The sequence below is a fragment of the Pelobates fuscus genome, chromosome 3 (assembly GCF_036172605.1).
Source record: "Pelobates fuscus isolate aPelFus1 chromosome 3, aPelFus1.pri, whole genome shotgun sequence".
Lineage (NCBI taxonomy): Eukaryota > Metazoa > Chordata > Amphibia > Anura > Pelobatidae > Pelobates > Pelobates fuscus.
In genome coordinates, this window is record NC_086319.1 from 109745124 (window position 1) to 109763775 (window position 18652).

At 43.4% G+C, this 18652-nt stretch overlaps 1 protein-coding gene across 1 annotated transcript in view; it reads left to right on the forward strand.

Moving 5' to 3' along the window:
• The window catches only part of SHROOM1 (shroom family member 1), a 70888-nt gene that overhangs the window by 31453 nt on the left and 20783 nt on the right, over positions 1-18652 (forward strand). The window lies entirely within an intron of this gene.

The following is an 18652-nucleotide window of genomic DNA, read 5'->3' on the forward strand; positions in this document are numbered from 1 at the left end:
CTTGTCCAGCACAATGGAGGAGGGGAATACTATATCCTGTATTCTTGCACATGCTCCGTACACTACTGATCGTATCTTGCCTCGTGCAACCAACTGATCGATACGTCAGCATATGCACGTACACATGCCACGTGGTAATCTCGGCCTACTAAATTTATTTTTACCGAGATTCCACCACATTCCCCCCTTTGATGCCTCTTGATATTTTACAATTACTTGAGGCATCACATAACCTTAGTTTTGCTTACACCGCAAGTTACCTTGAACCAGACCAGACTTATCTTATGATGTGAATCTTTTAACACTCATCTTCCTGCATTGGTTCTCCTCGATCTAGAGCCTTATACTTATAGATCGCCATTATCTGTGCAGCAGCCTTCCTCTCTGCTATACTTCCTATCAGGCTTTGCACAGACCTAACTACTAAGGGTATAAGACACGGTAGGAGTAGACACAACAGTAAAATCAGTAGGACTCCACCTACCACTGCCTTAAGCCCTCCAAACCACTCATACCAGCTACCAAACCAACTACTTGGATTATACCCTTTCCATACCTGAGTAGGCACATGCGCTAGTTTAACCATATGGCTAGTAAGCTCAGCTATTGCTTGCCCTTCGTCATCTATTTGAAGACAGCAATTGCTTAGGTTAAACTTCCCACATACACCTCCCTCTACTGCCAAAAGGTAATCCAAGGCTAATCTATTCTGGTATACTGCTGTCCTCATCCTGGTATTATGTTTCACTAGGAGATTGAGCGCTTGTGATGTTTCATTAGTGATAATCTCAACCACCGCCTGTAATCTTATAATGCGGTTGAGCATATAAATAGGGGTTCTATAACCAAAGGTACCATCTTCTGCCCACGTGGCTGGCCCATAATAATCTATGATACGCTGGGGAGGCCATTCATTATCTTCCCAGGTGCCTATCTCTAAGGGTCCCCTTTTCTTCCTATGATTCACATCATACACTTTAACACCTAAAGTCTCACCTGTTTCAATCGGTAACAAGAAGAAGGATGGTTTGAGCATACCCAACACACATGCCCCTTCCCAGTCCTGTGGCAACTCCGAATAGGCTTTCTTACCACAGATCCAGTACAAATTTGCTGGGGCTCTCCAGGTAGATGTGATGGATAAATCAAACCACACATCCTTTAAACTGGCATATCTAGCAAACGGGTTAGATGGTTCTGAGACATTTGAAGCCGACCACCAAGTTGTATTTTTAGTATCATCATCATAAGCTTTTTGCCCTAGACAAGTTAATTCTCCTACAGAAGTATTATACATTATTCCTTTCCTTGCTATGCAAACATAACCTATGATGGAGGTCTTTAATCTCCACTCAGATTTACCTCTAACACTCAAATGATAATCGGCTTGTGTAGATATTAGTTGGTCAACTGCCTCAGAACCGGACATTACCTCCTTTGCTTCCCAAGGCCATTGGTCTCCCATGTTAGTACCTCCACACACATAGCAGTTGGTAACATTAAGACTACCGGCAATACTTTCGGCTAAATCTATGAACAGGTTTTTAGCGTTATGGGGGATCTTATTATCTATACTCATCTCTTCATAAAAGGAATGGTATACTTGATGAGTCTGGGAGGATACCGTATCAGTCTCTATTCCTATAAACAATAATGTCCCAGGATCTAAACCCGTCCCGTATATCTGAAACCCAAATAAATTGCCATACTTATCTAAGAACTTGTCGGGGTTATTAATAAGTATATGGACTGGGTTACATTCCATAGACTTACAATAAGGGCTAGTCGGCAACTTAGTCACTATCATGTCTTTATCTACTGTCTGTCCCCAAGTCGCCCACCCCACACAAGACCAATATGGGCAAAAGTTATAGTCTTTATTTGGGCATCTAGGACTCACATATTTATTTTTACTACTGGGACAAATATATTTATCATTAGACCCATACGTCCTCTCCCATCTAAGATCCCCACATACATTCCACGGTTTTCTACCACTTGATATCGCCTTACATGCATCAAATAGCAGAACACCCGAAGAATATACGGATTCTAACACCGTCTTATTAATTAGGGTCCCCTGAGGATCTCCATTCCTGAGAGTCAACCAAATTGTACGAGGTTGATACTCTGGACTGAAGCACTTAGGTTCTCCTACTCCTAAATGGCACACACTATAGTCTATATTTAGGTATCTACATCTTGATACCTCTCCTTTACATTCGTATTGTGAATGCCAAATTAGGGTTTGGGAAATATGGTTACCTGTTCTCGTAGTCTTAATGCATACCTCACAGCTAGGAGTGTCGGTACCTCTACCTTCCTGAATATAAAAACACATGTAAATAAACACAATCAAAAGCGCATCTTTCGCCGTCATCCTCAGTCTTCGTCCGTGCGATGGAACCTCAGCTTCCAGGATGTGAGGGCTGCAGGGAATGGAGTTCTGCTCGTCTTCACAGGTGTCCCTTCGAGACTTTCCTGGCTTATACACTATGTGTTGGTAAGCGGACAGGCTTTATTATGGCCTTCTCACTCACACCTGTAACAATAAAATTTGTAATCCACAATAATTCCTCGTTACTCCGACTGAGTAGTGCGTTTCAACCGGATCTTGCAGGGATTCTCTGGATCTGCTGTAACTTGCCAAGAATCGACTGCTGCTGGTTTAACCCTGGAGTGATGTATCCACGGAGTCACTTCGGCTACTTTTATCGCTGTAGGGGTAGACAAAAGAACAACATAAGGACCTCTCCACTTGGGCCCTAACGGTACATTATTCCACTCTTTAATCCACACTTGGTCTCCTGGATGGTAACTATGAACAGGGGGATAAATATTCACAGGTAATCTATCTTGTACCCATTTCTGTACCTCCTCCATAGTCTTACCCAACTCTACAACCTGCTGCCGGGTAATTCCTTCTCCCAACTGACTCAAATCCCCCCTTAAGTTACCAAGTACGGGAGGTGGTCGCCCATACATAATTTCAAAAGGAGAGAGGCCCATCCTTCTGGTAGGGGTACTGCGGATTCGCAATAGAGCTATAGGTAAGAGAACGTTCCACTTAAGTTGGGTTTCCTGACACATTTTAGCCAACTGGTTCTTAATAGTTCTATTCATTCTCTCTACCTTACCAGAACTCTGGGGTCTATATGCGGTATGAAGCCTCCACTTTATACCAAGCATATGAGTCAGTTGTTGTAGGCACTGGTGAACAAAAGCTGGACCATTGTCCGATCCTATAGAACAGGGTAGTCCATATCGGGGTATTATTTCTCGTAGCAGGAATCTCACAACTTCTCCTGCTTTCTCTGTACGAGTAGGACATGCTTCTACCCAGCCTGAATAGGTGCACACAATTACCAGCAGGTAACGATGTCCACCCGATTTAGGCATCACTGTAAAGTCTATTTGTAGATCGGACATGGGGAGTCCCCCCATAAACTGGACTCCTGGTGGCTTTACTGGTCCTTGTCTTGCATTATTCTTAGCACACGTTACACATCTACGTACAATGGCCTGAGTCAAGTTGGACAATCTTGGTATGTAGAAATGTTTCCTGAGAGATTCTTCTGTACTGTCTCTCCCAGAATGTGTCCCGTTATGATAGTTCTGGACAATTTCTACTGCTAGTGATGCTGGTATAACTATTCTTCCATCTTCTAGCTGATACCACTTGTTCTCCAAATACTTTCCCGGTTCAGTCTTTAACCACTCCTCTTCTTGAGTTGTATAAACTGGAGTCCATTGAGACAGTGGGGTTGGTATTAGAGCAGCTATATGCCCCACATACTCCTGTCTTCCTGATTCAGCAGCACGCTTAGCTGCACTATCTGCCATCCGATTTCCTTTGGTTACATCACCATCCCCTCTCAGATGCGCTCGACAATGTATAATACCGACTTCTTTCGGCTCCCACACTGCTTCCAATAGTTGTAGGATTTCAGCTGCGTACTTGATTTCTTTGCCTTCTGAATTCAGTAGTCCTCTTTCTTTATACAAAGCTCCGTGGGCATGAGTGGTTAAAAATGCATACTTAGAGTCCGTATAGATATTTACTCTTAAACCTTCAGCCAATTGTAACGCTCGTGTTAGTGCTATTAATTCTGCCTTTTGTGCTGATGTTCCTTTTGCCAGTGGCCGAGCTTCTATCACCTTGTCTATTGTTGTTACTGCATATCCTGCATAGCGGATCCCTTCTTTCACATAACTACTGCCGTCGGTGTAATATTGAACATCGGGGTTCTGGATGGGAAAATCACGAAGATCTGGTCTACTTGAAAATACTTCATCCATTACTTCCAAACAATCATGTTGACTTTCAGTAGGTTGCGGCAAAAGGGTAGCTGGATTTAAGGTGTTTACAGTCTCTAAATGCACTCTTGGGTTTTCACACAACATTGCTTGATACTTGGTCATACGGCTGTTACTAAACCAATGATTTCCTTTGTAATCCAACAACGTCTGTACTGCATGTGGGACTCGTACATAAAGTTCTTGACCCAGAGTGAGTTTATCGGCTTCAGCTACTAGCAGGGCGGCTGCAGCTACGGCTCTTAGACAAGGTGGAAGTCCGCTGGCCACTGCATCCAATTGCTTAGACATGTAGGCAACAGGTCTTTGCCATGATCCCAAGTACTGTGTCAATACTCCCACAGCCATTCTTCTTTGCTTGTGTACATATAAGTAGAATGGTCGTGTGTGATCAGGTAGACCTAATGCTGGGGCACTCATCAAAGCCTTCTTCACTTCTTCAAATGCCGTTTGCTGTTCTTGGGTCCATAAGAAGGGGTCGTGCTCTGTACCTTTGATGGCTGCGTACAGAGGTTTTGCCAGTATCGCATAGCTGGGAATCCATATCCTACAGAAGCCTGCTGCCCCCAAGAATTCTCGCACTTGTCTTCTATTCTTGGGTATTGGTATTTGGCAGACAGCTTCTTTTCTCTCTGGCCCCATAATCCTTTGACCTTCAGAGATATGGAATCCCAGATACTTGACAGTTGGCAAACACAACTGAGCCTTCTTTCTAGACACCTTGTATCCTGCCTTCCAGAGAATATGTAGTAGATCGTGCGTTGCTTGCTGACATTTTTCTTTTGTAACTGCTGCTATCAACAAGTCATCTACATATTGTAACAATACACATTCTCCTGGGATAGACTCGAAATCCAGTAGATCTTGACTTAGAGCTGAACGAAATAGGGTAGGTGAATTTTTAAACCCTTGGGGCAGTCTTGTCCAAGTCATTTGGCGTTTTGAGCCCGTTACAGCGTTCTCCCATTGGAAAGCGAAAATACATTGACTTTCTGTGGCAATTCGGAGGCAAAAGAAGGCATCTTTGAGATCTAAGACTGTGAAGTAAGTAGCCCCGCCCGGAATTAAAGCAAGCAGGTTATATGGATTGGGTACAACTGGATGTATACTAACAACCGCATCATTGACTGCTCTCAAGTCCTGCACAGGTCGATACTCATCTGTACCGGGCTTTTGAACAGGCAGCAATGGGGTGTTCCAGGGGGAAGTACAGAATTTTAGGATACCATACCGTATGAACTTATCCAGATAGGATTGAATGTTCTTCTTAGCCTTCTGCGGGATGTGGTATTGTCTTAGGCTTACTGGATAAACCCCAAGTTTTAGTTCAATTTTTATAGGTGGAATATTGCGGGCCAGTCCTGGTGGGTTGTTCTCTGCCCAAACTCCTGGTATGTTGAACAATGTCTCATCACTCCTAGGGTTTTGGCTAGTCAACACTGTATAAAGTCGCCACTCTTCTTCCTTTGGTACGGATAAAGTCATAATACCTGAAGGTCCATTAAACTTTAAGGATGTTGTTCCATTTGGTAGGAATGTAATCTGCGCTTGTAATTTTGATAGCATATCACGTCCCAGCAATTGGACTGGACATTCAGGCATATAAAGGAATTGGTGTTTTACTACGTGGCCTCCCAATGTACAGAGTCGACTTTTAAGAACCGGTTTTTCAGCACTTCTTCCAGTTGCTCCTATCACAGTAATAGTCCTTCCAGATGGAGGAGCAACTAGATTAGTCACCACTGAATGTTCAGCACCAGTGTCGATCATGAACGCACTCCTTTTTCCCCCTATTGATACATCGACCATAGGCTCCGCTCGACCAAGGGGGATGGAGCCCGGTCGGTATCAATAGTCCTCCATGACCGTGTCAGCCAATCCTACAAAGTCCCTACCTTCTCTATCGCGGGACCTTTGCGCTGCTGGAATATACCTGTCTTCCCTAACACTTCCTCTGTTCCCATTACTCCCTCTATAACCATTACTCCCTCCGGGGCCTCCTCTACCTCTCGCTCTGCCTCTAAAGTTTCCGTAGCCTGCCCTGGGTTGGTCTCTCTCGTACTGCTCTCTTTGCGGACATTCGTTCCTCCAATGCCCTTCTTCCTTGCAATACGCGCATTGATCCCTACTCAAAGGCTCCCTACTCCATCTATTATTGCCTCTATCTGGGCCCCGTTTATCTACGCCTGCGATCGCTACCGCTAGCATATCAGCCTTTTTACGCATCTTGCGCTCTTCCTCTTTCTTACTTTCTGTATCCCTGTTCATATAGACCTTATTTGCTACCTCCATTAGTTGGGTGATGGACATACCTGCAAACCCTTCTACCTTTTGTAGCTTGCGCTTAATATCTCCGTATGCTTGGCTGACAAAGGCGGAGTTAACCATTCGGGAATTGTCTGCGTCTTCCGGATTAAAGGGGGTATACAAGCGGTATGCCTCCAATAATCGGTCATAAAAGACACTGGGCGCTTCATCGCTTTTCTGGATCACCTCAACTGTCTTCGACATGTTAATGGCTTTCTTTCCTCCTGCTTTCATGCCAGCAATTATAGCGTCTCTATAGGCTCTGAGTTGAACCATATCAGCACCATTTACGTTCCAATCGGGATCAGTGTTGGGATAATGTGTTGCGGCCCATGCTGCTGGATTAGCTTGGTTCAAAGCACGGGCTCTATCCTCTAGTGCTTTTATGGCTGCTTGATTTATTCTTGTCCTTTCCTCATTGTTAAATAAAGTCATTAGTAACTGCTGGCAATCAGCCCATGTCGGATTATGCGTCTGTACTATTGAGGTGAACAGATCAGTCATAGCTTGTGGTTTCTCAGTATACGAGGAATTATGGGTCTTCCAGTTTAAAAGATCGGTTGTGGTAAATGGGACATATACGAAGACTGGGTCAGCGTGTGCCATTTGACCTGCGGCATCGATATAAGCTGACCCGGGATTCAGACGAAGAGGCATCTGATAGTGCTTTAATTGTTGGGCACCAGTCAACTGTCGGGTTTGGATGGGGCTACGTAGAGAGGCGTCAGTCATGGGTTCCGGTCGGGGAGAGATAGGGTATGGGGATGTGGGAGGTTGGTTTTGGGAAAAGGTCGTAAATAAAACACTTCGAGCCGAGCTAGATGAAGCTTGACCGGAAGTCTGTAGTGGCGCCAAATCAGGATATTCGTTTCTAATGGGGGTGGGTTCTGGTTCCGGAAGGGGAGATTTAGTACGAGGGGGGGTGGATCCTGTACTGGAGGAGGAAGCGGAAGTGGATGGGGGTAATGAGGGGAGGGGTGCAGGGCTTCCTGCGTTTGCGTCACTTCCTCTTAACGGAAAGTAAGGGGGCGGCAAAGGGATCTCGGACTCAGGGGGCGTGTCCAAAATGGGCCTAACACCAGTCCTAGTGGACGAACAAGTCCTAGCTACCATGAGGCGACACTGCTCCTCGTGGCATGTCTGGAGCCATTTTGGCGAGTCATTTACGGCCTGTCTCCAACAGTCAATATAAGGAAACTGGCCGTAAAGTTCAGGCCTACCTGATACAGCCATGTGTAAGCGCTGTACCAGAGTTAGATCCAAACTGCCACGTGGCGGCCATGCCACAACCAAAGTAGGCCACTCCCTAGTGCACAAAGTAACTAAACGCACTGGAGACATCTTAACCCCAAAATCACAAGTTTTGAATCCCTTTTTAAAATTCTTCACCATACAACCTAAGGGATCCGGAATCGTTGACTGCGACGCACCCATACTTAACAATGGAACGTCGTCAACAACGAATACTATACACGCGTACTATTCAACAGTCACACCCGTTTTCTCTGGCAACAGCACCACGTGGTATGGTTACCAAGTGAAACGTACACAATAACCATAAACACTCAGGGAATTCCCGTACACACACAGCTGTTACACCAGTCACTAGATAATCAATATTATGCCCTTTGGCGTAACTATACAGTCACCCACGCTATAATTCTCTATATACGAATTACCCGTCTATAACACACCCCAGTAACATCGTCTTTTACAAATAGCGGTTACAGTACGGTTAGCATAGGTCAAAGCACAAGTTAAGGTCACAATACAATTATTAGTGGTTATGGTGTTAAACATGCAATGGACAACAATGATTAGTACTTATATACAGTGTCAGTAAATATACAGGGTTATGGTACCGTGCACTATAATACAGCAACACACTATTAACACTCTCGCTAGACGGCTGAGCTCGCGCTATCTAACAAGATATACACTTTACTAAAACAATCGTTAACACATTTACAATTCCCAACTAAACTATTGGCCAGTACCTTGATGGACTACCTAAAACTATATACACCCGTTTTGGTTAGCCACACTGCCCAATCACCACATATATAGCGAGCTAGAGAACCGAATTTACACAGGCGCCTCTTAGTCGCACTATCAAAAGTCTAGTGGGTTCCAAATTTACACGCCTTCCCACTTAGCCCAGATAGGATGAGAACTAGCGAACCGAATTTACACAGGCGCCGCTTAGTCTCCCGGTCCCTCCGACCTAGCGAACGTAATATACACCCTAGAACGCTAGTCTAGACAAGACACCGGTGTCCGGCTAGGGCTATTTACACCAGGACCCCGCCTGACTAACCAAATCAAACGGTCTGACTAAAGAGCGTTCGATCGAGCGGTGCGCCTTCGCTCCTTCCCTCCGACAGAGGGGGCAGATACACAGATTCAAAAACCCCTTTGGGCCTACCGCACAATCGGTATACCCCTAGTGGGTCCTGCCGTCTAAAACAGCAGTTGTCTTACCTCCTCGTTCCTGAACCTGAGTTCACACTCATCGACGGGGACACCCCAGCACTTCTCACGTAGAGGCCGATGATCTCCTGGACAACGGCCCAGTGGCGCCGAGACGAAGGGAGGTCCACGCAGAAGTTCAGGGGTGCAGCCGTAGAGAACGTGGGCAAAGATAGACCGTCTCACGCCTCTGCCTCTCAGCTACCGTTGAACGATGAGCTTCCCGGCCAATGCACCAAATGATACCGGAGAAACTGACGGAAGCCAAGCACAGAGAGATGGACACAGGTTTCTTCAGGAAGGAAGAGATTCTTTATTGGATCACCGATCGGGACTCAGAGGGACTAGCGTCACCAAAATACCACAAGTTCTGAGCCCCGGACAATAGTGCAGGCTCCTTATATAGGCATATAACTCCTCCCATATTAAGCTCCACCCGCACATTCTCTTAACCAATCAACACAAATAAGAATTAACTTCCTGTTTGACCGCATGGCTTGTCCAGCACAATGGAGGAGGGGAATACTATATCCTGTATTCTTGCACATGCTCCGTACACTACTGATCGTATCTTGCCTCGTGCAACCAACTGATCGATACGTCAGCATATGCACGTACACATGCCACGTGGTAATCTCGGCCTACTAAATTTATTTTTACCGAGATTCCACCACACTTCTCTCCCTGTTCTCCTCCCCACACTGTAACCCCTTCTCTCCCTGTCCCCCTCCCCACACTGTAACTCCTTCTCTCCCTGACCCCCTCCCCACACTGTAACCCCTCCTCCCCACACTGTAACCCTTTCTCTCACTGCCCCTCCACTGTATCCATTTCTCACCCTGACCCCCACACGGTAACCCTTTTCCCCCTGACCCCCACGCTGTCACCAGCACGCGCGCGCGCACACACACACTCTCACCCTCACCTCTTGTATCTGTGTGTCCTTTTGTGTCAGTGTGTATTGTGTGTATCTGTGTGTGGAGAAACTAGGTGTCATTGTGTGTATTTGTGTGTCTGTGTATTTGCGTGTGTGTCTCTGTATATGTGTGGAAGTGTATACACTGCAGACAAATGCACACCTGCATTCAAACACCAACATTCACACACATGGGATAATCAATGTGAGGTGCCTGGATGAGAGCAGGACACAGAACATCTGATTCTGACAGTCTGTGAGTATGCAGTTGTATTGATACCGGAGAAACTGACGGAAGCCAAGCACAGAGAGATGGACACAGGTTTCTTCAGGAAGGAAGAGATTCTTTATTCGGTTCACCGATCGGGACTCAGAGGGACTAATGTCACCAAAATACAACAAGTTCTGAGCCCCGGACAATAGTGTAGGCTCCTTATATAAGCATGTAACTCCTCCCATAAGTAGCTCCACCCACACATTCTCTTACCCAATCAATCGAATAAGAACTAACTTCCTGTTTGACCGCATGGCTTGCCCAGCACAATGGAGGAGGGGAATACTACATCCGGTATTCTCGCACATGCTCCGTACACTACTGATCGTATCTTTGCCACGTGCAACCAACCGACCGATACACCAGTATATGCATGTACACATGCCACCGGGTAATCTCGGCCTACTAAATTTATTTTTACCGAGATTCCACCACAGTATACCTCTCTGAAACAGATTACCATGATGTGCCAAGTTTCTGCCTCTAACACTGCCATGATACCCAAAGTTATGCCTCTAAAACTGCCATGATATGCCAAAATTATTGCTCTAAAACTACCATGATTTCCCAGAATTATGCATCTAAAACTGCCATGATATGCCAGATTATGCCTCTAAAGCTGCCATGATGTGCCAATTTTATGCCTCTAAAACGGATTGCCATGGTCTGCCAATTGTATGCATCTAAAGCTGATTGCCATGTTGTTCATTTAAAAAAAAAAAAAAAAAAATGCATTTAAAGCTAGTGGGTCTCAAAAAAAATTGTTTTCAAAAGTGGGTCTCGGCCCATAAAAGTTTGGGAAGCCCTGTCCTAGAGGAAAATTACATATAAGGGATTACTTGGGGTGGGTGATTTAAAGAGTCTGAGGAGTGTACAGAGAGAGTGTGTATATGAGTGTATAGCAAAAGTCTTCTTTGCACACTCAATTCTACAGTGAAAGAGCTAAAGCCACGTTCGTTTTGGTGAATTCTTTAGTTAAAAGTTGTTAGATTTTTTTTTGCACGAATGATTTTTAACTCTCTAATTACAAAATACCCCTATTTTCCTGACTGCTTAATGTGGAACATAATATAGCAGGGATGTGGAACTGCACTCAATCCCAAGTAGTATGTATCCAGGTGAAGCCAGGCCAGTCACAGTACCACGGACCAAATACTTGTAGAAAAATAGAAGAAAGCTCGAGGATACAAAAAGGCACGTTTATTGAACAGACTGCCCCTCACAACGTTTCGACCTACACGGTCTTTGTCAAGCTAGACAAAGACTGTGCAGGTCGAAACATTGTGAGGGGCAGTGGGTTCAATACATTTGCCTTTTTGTATCGTTGAGTGCCTGGAGCTTTCTTCTTTATTTTTTCATCAAGCTTAATATGGAACATCATGTCCTTATGTATTAATTAGCAATTTTATATCCAGAGCAGCTGTTTGGGGTAGGGGGGGGGTAATGTTCTGATAGGAATCTGTTATTTAGGATAAATTTAAAAATGGATAAAGTCGTGATGCTTTATATAGTTCTTATAATCTCTTTTTCTGAAAACACAATTTTTTACACCAAAGGCTGAGTTGGTAACATATTTTCATTTATCTTTCTTGTACAGTCTATTTTTATTTAGGATTTTTAACTAAATAATTGTAGTTTGAATGCTATAGAACCGTTAATAAAATGAGAACAAAAACGAAGGGATTAAGGGATTTGAGGTGTTCCGCAAAGTGTTTAAAGTAATATAGCAAGTTTTATTTTTTTGGTTTTTTTTTATATAATACGTTTACATTTCAAATGCATATTGAAGTGAAACAAGTTTTGTTATGCTGAATGCCTTTCTGTATATAGAGTATTTTGTTTGAAAGTGTATACTGGATTTTTCCTGATGGCTCAATAAATGACTGATAGTTTGTTAACTGCTGGTAACTCCCTGACTAGAAGGCAAGGTCAGAATCTGTGCTCGATAAGAATATACTGCTCTTTTGTTTTGTAAGCAGGATCTACCTGGTCAAGATAAGTAATGTCCGTATTTACAATTAGGGAAGCATGATCCAGTCAGTACTGCTTCACAATGAATACGATTTTGATATTTCCCAGTTCAGAAATATTCTAATTATAATGTAGAGTGACAGGGGCATAGCTAAGGCATTGGTTACCCTGACCGAATTCTCTGTTGCCTGATCTCTAGATTTTTTTTTCTTTAAAGTCATTAGGCGATGGTCTTATGTCTCTTTTTAACCTCTCACTACCTTCTGTACCTCTCACCCCCTTGTTTGTCTCTCCGCACCCCAATTATTCCCATGTATGTCACTCTGCACCCTATTTGCCTCTGTTAATTTCCTTACCCCCCTCCCTCCCCTCTTTACCCTCTTTTGAGTCTCTCCTTACCACCTTTTCCCCTCCCCCCATTTCCTTGGTCTCAGGTGTTGTATAGCCAAGAAGGACCACACAGAGAATATTCCTCATTCATTGGGTTACTCCGAGCCTGAAATACTTGCGACTGAGCAGATGAACATGTACATGCTCTGCAGTAGTCCTTCTTATTATGTAGTATAAACATTTGGTTGGAATCCCACCATTCTTTTATAAAAATTGGCTAAAGTTTCAAGCACGCTAGCTGCTGGAGACTTTATTAAAGTTGGAGTATAGAGTACAGTTTAATGGTCTCACGTGCATTTCACAAAGGCTAGGTGACTACGCTGCTCTAATTATTTGGATACCAACCAGGCTTTTTTTTTTTTTTTTTTTTTTTTATAAACCTGCTGTGGTAGTTATGGCTGGAAGTCTTACAACAAACTCTATAGTTCAGTGGCCATGTTTAGTTATTGTGCTTATATCTTTTAGTGGACAAAAAGTTTGTTTGGGAACATGTTTTAAATGTATCTTTTTATGGCATGTGTATCTACCATGATACTTTCAACAGGCCCTCTGGTAGCTAACACTGTTGTCTCTCCTGTAGCGCTTTCCTTTCTACTTCTGGTGATGACTAACGGCCAAAAGTGTGCATTCACCCACTGGTCATTCAGTGCAGCTGAATAATGAATGCACAAAGCTGAATTTCCCACTATAAAAGCCTGCCTGATCCTACGTATTATGCCTTATTGTGGTTTTGTCACTATGGTTTGTTCCTTTTGCTTATTCTTGATTTATTTGACCTGTCTTGGATTATCGATTCTCTTGAGTTGTCATTTCCCTTTGACATGGCATTTTCTTTCTCTGACCTAGTAACTTGGTGTGAGGTTCCGAGTCCTTGATCTTGGCTTATCCTGACTATTTTTAGGCTCCTGGCAGAGCAGAAAACTCTGTAAAACAACCATCTCAAATTCTGTCCTTCTCAGATGTTTAAGAACTACACTCCTGTGATCCTCTGGCCATCTACTGCATTCGAAGAAAAGATAAATGTCCAGGCACATCTCAAGTTTCTTCTAAAAGGCAGTGTTTTATTAGAAACAAAAAAGTGGAGACATTTTGGCTCTTCTCTGGAGACAAAGTTTTGACTCCTCTCTGATATAGGCTCAGAGAGGAGCCGAAATGTCTCAAACTTTTTTGTTGCTAATAAGAGTACCCTTTAGAAGAAACCTCAGGTGTTCCTGTACATTTATCTTTTTCTTACATTTGATGTCTACAGGGATTGGCCCTCCCTTTCTGGAGCACCCTGCAAGACGTATTCCTCTTTTCTAATGTGTGCTTGTTTTCTTGCAAGCAACATCTGAAGGTACAGGCTTTTAACCCCGTAAGGACCAAACTTCTGGAATAAAAGGGAATCATGACATGTCACACATGTCATGTGTCCTTAAGGGGTTAAAGTAAGCACATCCGCAAAAGGTTGTCCAATGTATGCTTATAAATGAAAACGTCCTGGAACATATTACAAATTGCTTTTGTTTGATAAGATATAGTGCTGATATTTTTGCAGTATTGATTTTAAATTATTTTAGGTGACCTAAGTGAAGATTTTATATTTTGCCCTGATTACATTTGGGTAGGAATGCAGTTTGATTCTCATACAGTGGCTTGATTGGAATGCATAACTTGTCCCTGATCTTCACACAGGGAGGTCACCAGCACATTTCTCAAATTTCTGTGTGATAGATTTTCATGTGGTTTATAAATCACTCAGCAGCTTAGGATAACAATGCCATCATTTAATATAGATGGGGAGTTAGCGGAAGTAAGCAGGAGATCCTGCAGATTTGGTTTCACCTTATATTTCAGGGATACCCAAGATGTAACTATTCAGCTGTTAATGAATGGCAACTCCTATGATGCTCAGTACCCATATTAAAGGAACACTGTACCATTAAAAATAAATATATTATCCAGTTTACTTAATAAACTATATTCTAGTAAATATCCGCAATTGTTTACTCCCTTCTGAATTGCTGGACTTGTGAGTGGGCAATGTGTGTGTGTGTGTGTGTGTGTGTTGGGAGAACAGTGTGTGTGTGGGGGGGGGGGGGGGGGGCAGTATGCGTGTAATTGTGTGGGTAGTCTAAAGCAAATATGTTTTTTTTTGTTTTTTGTTTTTTTATTAAAATCATGTACTTTATGTCCCCCCTCCCTTCTTACCTTTTACTCAGGGAATGGGGAACAGTTCTCAATCCCTGGTGGTCCAGTGGAAAAGCCCTAGTGGTCCCAGTGGTGTGAGTGAACTCTAGCCTGCAGCACCAGGGCTAGAGTTCACTCTCGTGAAATCCGGGAACTTTGCCATGGTAACCGCAGCAACGCTTGGTGCTCGCGAGAGGAGGACCCGGAGGAGCTGCAGGTTACAGCTCCTGGGTCCTCTCTCCCTCCCCTGCCGGCTGCCCAGCAAGGTGCCTGTGTACCAGTGAAGGAGATCTCTGATCTCCCCTCTGGTCCGTGAATGCACATAGCAGGGCTGGCACTTGGATAGCAACGGCCCTGCAGGGGACAGCAAGGAAGAGCCTCGGTTTTCTCTGGGGGGAGGGGAGGGAATTGCCTCGTTGACCCCTGTTCACAGCTGAAACCACCTTTTTAATAGGGACGTGAGCATCAGAACTGGGCCATGGAGCAATGGAAGAATGTCGCCTGGTCTGATAAATCACGTTATCTTTTAAATCAGGGACAAAAGTAGGGAGGCAGTTATAAAATGTGTGTGTATGTATGTATATGCTAAAGGTCGCCAGTTCGCCATGGCGACTAGAAATTTCGCCCTGGTACCTGGGATTTGTTAGACCTTTAGCGAAGTCGTCCAGGAAATGCTGAAGCTGGTGGCTGCGGGTAACATGGAGGCAGCATGCGAGGGAGCAGTCACCTACCTGCAGTTCCCCTCTGCTCCCCCGTGTGCTGTTTAGTGACATGACATCACTCCGGCCCCACTCAGTACAGAGAGTGCGCAGGGGAACTGCAGGAAGCTTAGAGAGGAGCCCCACTGGATGCAATTTGTGAGAGTGTGAGAAAATGTGTGTGTGTGTGCCTCAGTCAGTGTGTGCCTCAGTGTATGTCTGTCAGAATGTGTGTCTCTGTCAGTGTGTGTCTCCATCAGAGCGTGCATGCCTGTCAGTGAGTGCCTGTTTAGGTGCCAGTGTTTTTACTCACCTTTTTTCCCATGCTGTGACAGTTTTTCCACAGTTGGACCCGCATCCATGGCTGAAATTATCAATAACAAGACAAGCTCACTGACACACACACGCTTACTAGAGACAAGCTCGCTGACACACACAAGCTCACTACAGACAAGCTCACTGATACACATGCGTACTATAGACAAGATTACTAACACACATGCTCACTACAGACCAGCTTACTTATACACATGTTCACTACAGGCAAGCTCACTGACACACATGCTTATTAGAAAAAAGCTCATTGACACACATGCTCACTACAGACTAGCTCGCTGACACACACACACAAGCTCACTCACTAGCAGGCACATACACCTACAAGATCACTCTGTCATGCTAAGTATTGGAAGCCTACCTGGCACTTTAGGCGGTGGCTGTGGGAGAATTGGGAGGCTGATTGACCATCTGTAGAATGTGTTGGAACAACAAATCAGATCCACTGATGCCCAGCTCGCAACCTGCAGGACTTAAAGTATGGGCTGCATAAACTGCAGGCCACAGGCCCAGAGTGGCCATCAGGCAAACCAGGCAAATGCCCAGTGGACCACACCAGCCATGGGCTGACAGAGGGGATCAGAGGATGTCTCCTGCCAGCCCATGCAGGGCAGGCACTATACAAGATCAAAGATCTTCTTCACTGGCCTACAGGTACTTCAATGCACAAAGTGAGGGGAAAGAAGGACCCGGGGGCTCTAGCCAGCAGCTCTGCTGGGAAGGTTTCTTTTGCAAGCTCGGAGTGTTGCCATGGACGCTCCAACAGTGCCAAATCTCACGAGAGTGAACTATAGGCAGAGGAGCTGCACGCTAGAGTTCACTCGATACCACGGGGCGACCAGTGTGTGTGTCTGTGTGTCAAACACAGGAAAAACTATAAAAAAAAAAAAGAAATTGCAATCATTCAAGGAAAAAATAAAGAAATCACAATAACTAAAACTATTAAAAGAAAAATCTACAAATAGAATAGAACACTTGGCCAGACAGCCACTAGAGGCACTTCCTGCAGCTTCACGGAGTTTGACTTCGCAAACAAACGCAGAACATCTTCACCCTTAGCATCATTCAGAGATCATTCAGCGTCATGCAAATCCTCATAGGAAAGCACGCATTCAATGCTTTCCTGTGGGGAAGACCTAACGCACAAATGGCCCTCGCCGCCCATGCGCATAAGGACTCCCATCGGCTGCAGAGGAGGAACGTATCCCACCACCGAGGGACCACGTTCCTCGTATCAGGTAAGTGATTGAAAGGTTGTTTTTTTTTTGTTTGTTTTTTTTTTGTTTTTTTTTTTACTAATTTCATGGATGGGCAGGCAGGAGGGCGAGGGACGCTTTAGTTTTAGGAATACATGTTTGTATTCCTAACTCTAAAGTGTTCCTTTTACAAGGCCCCACACACAGTCAAAGAGTGCTGGATCAGTATATATGTATAAATATTTCCCACTATTTTTTAATTATTTATTTATTTTTTAGAATCTTATATACAACTTTTGTCCAATCCAGACATATGCAGACATAGGATGCATTCTCAGCAAAGAGTACAATAAGCAAATAAAAATAAATAAATAAATAAATAAAAAAAATAGAAAAAAAAATATATATATATATAATCTGTATATAACAGTAAATAGAAGAAGGGTGTACTCTTCAAAAATCAAATATGTTATATGTACTGTATATACACACATACCAGAAAGCTCTTTAGCTACAACAAGTAAATATTGTTTTGTTTTGGCCTAGTGCCATATCAAATGGAAGTTAAACCTATATATTTTTTTGTGATATATCTCTCCCCCCTCCCCCCCCTCAAAAAAAGTGCTTGCTTACTTACATCTGCAGCCAATTTTCACTAATCTGTATGTACATGTTGAAGTGTAACACCATTATTTCTCCACTGATTGATTCCATCTATGTCAAAGTAATGGACTCTTTTTGAGTCAGGTTATTCTACTGAAGTACTCTTTGTTCCTCTTAGCACAAGGGCTTGAAATGTATGACACAACATGAAGAGCCTGGTTGCTCTATGGAATGGTTCCAAATTAAATAGATGGTTTTCTTTATTTATGTTAGAATTGCTGACTATCTTTTGTTATATTTGGCCACCCCTAGCAGTGTGTGGAGGAGATGTCTTGGCACACTCACTCAAAACGTTTCTGGCTCCCATAGACAAGCTGACTTTCTCTAAACTGTTTGATGTCAACTCTCTTAACAAATCAAGTCTTATTTGGGAAATTATCTGCCTTCTCTCTCCTTGAACAAATGCTGGGGATATAATTTATCAGTATAGACATTGAAAATAAATTATAGGCTACGTTGGGTTGACTGTCTCAAGGCCAAAAATTGAAAGGGTTTTGTAAAACAAGATGTTACATTTTCTATTTTAATTAGGCTTTTGGGAAATGTGTTGTATCATGAAATAGAGTGAACTAGAAATTTAATCTAGTTTACCCTACAGCCTGATATAAGAAATGTTTCACTTCCAAGAATTCTAAACTAAACAATTTTCCAAGATGATATTTTATATGTTTGTGGGGGGAAACTACGTGATCCCAAAAATATTTTTGACAACAAAAATGTTTAAATTACTTTAAATGAGAAGTGATTGATCACTTTATGCCAAATGGGAGGGGGCACACGATTCAATCAGATTAATATATGTAATTAAAATACAATTTGTACAGTATTGTATGAAACCGTATGTTAATCCTGTTATCTATCTTTGCGTTTATCCATTTCTTAATTTTGTATGTTTTAATAAAGTAGATTGCAAGTGATGTTCTACCACAACAAAGCAGTTGGGAAA